Genomic DNA, 5,006 nt, shown 5'->3' with positions numbered 1-5,006 from the left:
ATATATATATATATATATATATATAAATATATATAAACTTTCATTCGCCACCGCCTAATTTTTAGTTTTATTTTTTAAAAAAAGAAAATAATTGGATACCACATCTAGAACTTGAATTCTGTTTTAATGCAATTTGGAGGAAGAATATATGATATTGGCCAAACTATTCCAATTCAAGATGCATGAATAATGATATCATGTGTTTAGGATATATTACATAAAATTGAATTTGATTAGTTTTATTTAAAAATGGACGTAAGTCAACTAGGAGGAAACTAAAACCAACCTAACATTAACCAACGGCTATTAATCTTCAACATTCTTGCTAGATTCTTATTATACTATGGCTCTCGAGGAGTCCAATGAGGCATCGCTACAAGGAAAATGAAGTAACAATTATTGATAATTAAGATATAACATATAATTAATATTTAATTTATCGTTAATCATATATATATATGTGTGTGTGTTACTTTTAAATATTAATAAGAATTCTTTTTGGCGTAAAGGGAAATTTTGATCATGAGCTTTGTAACGACAAAATAATGTTTAAGTTATTAATTATGGTAGTTTATTAATAATACCATTTATGTATATAATAAATTTGGCAACAATTGGAATATGTATAGTGTGTATTTGATGAGCCCTCTAAAAAAGTTTTTTATAGTAAGAAAGTGTACGTGAAATTTCATTAGAAAAAATATGATTTTTCGCTATGAACGTTCCGCTAGCACTAAAAAGACTACTCCTAGTAGAAGTGGTAAAATTATTCCAAGTATGTACATTTTCGATTTTCTATTCACTCATGATCTGGCCTGGTCGACCCAATCATGATCTATTTGGATGGGACCTTTTCTCAAAAAACTCCGAATCCCGAGGATTAGAAGTGGTAGCTACGTGAGTGGGTGAACAGATTAGAAGAGAAAAAATCAATACAAATCAATTATGGTTTCACAAGGGCTATTAGCCGTTGTCTTTGTAAGTATGGCCAAAACATTAACTATAGCCAAAATGATGACAAATGTTTTGACATTGGCTGAAAATCATGGCGAATATTGATTAATCATGGTAAAAAGATTTATATTTTTGCTTGGGTTTTGTTTATTCGTGGTTAATAGTATTGATTTATCAAGGTTTTTAAGCCACAGTCATTTATAGTGTAACGAAAATTTAATTTTTTTTTTGTGTTCACACATATTATTTGTTTATTAATGATTGATTATTGTAAATTATTTATTTATAACTACTGGGAAAAATAGAAGAAATTATCTAAAAGGTATGTGTCAGATCAAAACATCAAGTCATCGTTCACAAGAAAAAATCTTTCCTACATCATAAATAATTATATATGTCAAATCAATACTATTTATCACTATTAAATAGAATCAATGCATAAATCAAAATTTTAACCATAGTTTATCGATATTTGCCGTTTGTCATCATGACTTTCATGTATAACTAATGTTTTGGCCTCGCTTGCAAAACAACAACTAACAACCGTCGTGCAACCGTAATTAATTAGTATTTATTGATCAGAATTTTTACTTTTAATCATAATAATTAATTATAACAAAAAAAAATTATATTTCTTGCAGTAACTCATCAATTATAAAATGCCATGACACATATTTGATCCTTTTACTTAAAAAAGAAAGAAAGAAAGAAAGAAAATGCAAGTACGGACCATAGTACTTTACAATCAATTTGGAGAATTAATATGCATTATATTATATTGGATTCTTGATGTTTTATCCCTACATTCCAATTCTTAAATCCACCATTCATATCTATAATACCTCCTTTGCTTCTAGTTGAAGTTATGCTTTCTTTTTCTTTTTTTTTTTTTTTTTGGGTGGGGTTCTTTTGGATTTGATGTTTTTTTTTAAGGAAAAATATAAGAAACCTTTTGTGATATCACAAATGAGCAAATTACCCCCTTATAAAAAAAATAAATAGCAATTTTTCCCCTTGTATTATTTTAAAATACAATAATTTACCCTGCTATAATTTTTAAAATGAAGCAATTTATCTCCCTGTAGAAGGAGGTAAATTATTTCATTTTAAAAAGTATAGGGTAAATTACTATATTTTTTCCATAAGGGGGTAATGTGTTCATTTTCAATATCACAGAGGGGTAAATTGTTATTCAACCTTTTTTTTAAATATGATAATTCTATAATTATATCAATATTTTAATAAATTGAGCAACTGAACATACATCGGTTCATCAATATAACTATGAATTATGAAATAATAAATTACAATGAACTTATATATAATTTAGACAAATATCCACATGTCCGATTTGACTCGAAATAAACAGTCTTTCCTCTTACTCTAAGCAAACAACGCACTTAGAACTATGCTAAGCTAAGACATATACTTTAGACTTTAGAGCCCTACTTTATATTCTTTATTCTCACGATTTGAAATAAAATAAATAGTTAAATTATCTTTAACGGTTAATAATTAATACATAATCAAGATTCACTATATATAGTTTGATGTGGAAGAATGTTAGGAACTGATCGTTCGGAAATATTTAAATATTTAAAATAAGATGTGCTTGTAAATATCGTGTGATGAATATGTGAAGAATGATAACATTTAAAGATGAATAATTTTCGTAAAGAATAAACTTTATTTTGATATTTATTTAAACATGGAGTAATTATATGTACATTTTCTTTTCCGCGCAAAATTAAATACATAGTTACATTTTGATATATAAAAGAAAAGAACAATGAGTTAAAAATTAACAAACACTAATTCACAATAATTAACCACCAACATATACATCTATCATAATAATAGATAAATTACTTGAAACATACATTCTTAAGAAGCAAAGAATTTAAAAATCTACCCAGAAATTTCGATTCAATTTTCTGATCCAACATAAATTAAAGAGATCCAATTTACGCAGAAATAGGAAAAAAGAAACTATACGTAAATATTTCAAAATTTACGTACAAAAATTTATGATCCTACAATTGTTACGTTACAAGCATAAACTATAAGACGCACAATATATAGGAGATATGATAAAAATAAGGGAAAAATATTATTTTAGTCCGCTAAGTATGCCTAATTTTAATTTTAGTCCGATAAATATGTCCATTTTTGTTTAAATCCAATAACTTACGAAATTGCTTACTTTTAGTCATCTCGCAGATTTTCGGACAACTTCACCCGTATGAGTGCATATGGACTAAAACTGCCTTTCAAAAGTTATATAGGGGTAAAATTGTCCGAAAATTTGCCAGAGAACTAAAAGTAAGCAATTTCGTAAGTTACTGGATCTAAATAAAAATGGACATAGTTATTGGACTAAAATTAAAATTAGGCATATTTAACGGACTAAAATAATACTTTTCCCTAAAAATAATTAGAAACTTTGCATGTTTATTTCAATTTATAATGAAAAGCTCTAACATGTAAACATCATATGTTTTTTTACAATTAATAATAAGATTGTGTCGCGTGGAATAATCAGTTGGATTAATAATTGATGATTTGCTTTGATTTAAAGTTATGCTTTTCCCTCTTAACATACATAATGTGCATTAAATCGCGAAAGCATGTAAACTTGCCACAACTAACATACTTTAGACTTTGCATCCATACTTTACATTTTTTATTCTCGCAAATTTTAAAGTAAATAAATGGATAATATAACTTTATCGAGGAACATATATATTAGATTCACTACATATGTATATAGCCTGAAAAGGAAGAATATGTTAGGAAAAGGTTAAACGCAAATTACTTCTGTAATATGTTAAAATGAATAAAATATTCTTTATAAAAAAAAAATTAATAAATTATTCCTTTGTATTTTAAAAAATGAAAGAAATTAGTCATTGTGTTTTGTAATTTTCGCAAAAATATGAGTTTATAACCTCATTTTTCTTTAAGAAAATGAAAACAATCATCAAATATTTCATCATTACATATATTTTTTATAAAGGAGCAATTAATTAACGATCAATAATTTTCATAAATCGATTTCTTTATTTAAGTGAAGCAATCAAGCAAACATTGCATATACATAACTAGAAAAAGATTTACTTTTGGCTATAATTTGTTGCCTGTGGATTAAAATCGTGATAAATAATTATTATTATTAATCATGGTTAAATAAAAATTGATTAAAAAATTTAAATTTTCCACCATAAAAACTATTTTTGCCATGTCTAGGAACAATAACAAATATTTTGCCATGATTTTTAGCCATATTTTAGCCACATTTGTAAAAATCAAGACTAAGAATCATTGCATGGTTGTGGTTAATGGTTATTTTACTATAATTATATATTTTTAAGGGTAAATCAGAATGGGCACCCTTGAGGTTTATCATAATTACAAATACCTCATCATTGTTTGAAAATTACAAAAATATCCCTATAAAATTACAAATACTCTAACAAATACCCCTTTGTGACAACTCATTGTAGGGGGTATTTGTAATTTCAGAAAGATGTAGTTTTTTAAACAACGAGAGAGTACTTATAATTAAAACAAACCTCAAGGGCACCCTTTATAATGTACCATATTTTTAATTAGGAAAAAATGCAAAATACCACACCGTGATATTGAATATGTAAATAATACTTCCCAATAAAAAAAATAAATAGCAAAATGCCCCTCATGTATTTTTCAAAATAAAGTAAAATAGCCCCTTAAAGAGGAAGATGTAATACATGCTCTCTCTTTGCGATTTTGGATGATTTTTATGAATAAAATATTATTTTATATATAAATAAATAATAAAATATTATTACATTAGTAAAAATATATTAATTATATACAAACTGAAAATGTATTATATATATATATATTATGTAATAAAATATATTATTTTATTAAAAAAAATTCAAACCCAAATCTCCCGCCTCTTTCCCCACACCCCGCCGTCTCCCACTTCCTTTCCCCTCACCACCCCTCCTCCCCAGCCCTTCCCCAATCGCCACCCCTCAGCCCTTCCTCCGTCGTCTCGTCCCCCC

This window comes from Sesamum indicum, linkage group LG1, assembly GCF_000512975.1.
Source record: "Sesamum indicum cultivar Zhongzhi No. 13 linkage group LG1, S_indicum_v1.0, whole genome shotgun sequence".
In the NCBI taxonomy this organism is placed as follows: Eukaryota; Viridiplantae; Streptophyta; class Magnoliopsida; order Lamiales; family Pedaliaceae; genus Sesamum; species Sesamum indicum.
The sequence above is the reverse complement of the archived record's forward strand: the minus strand, read 5'-3'. Positions refer to the sequence as shown.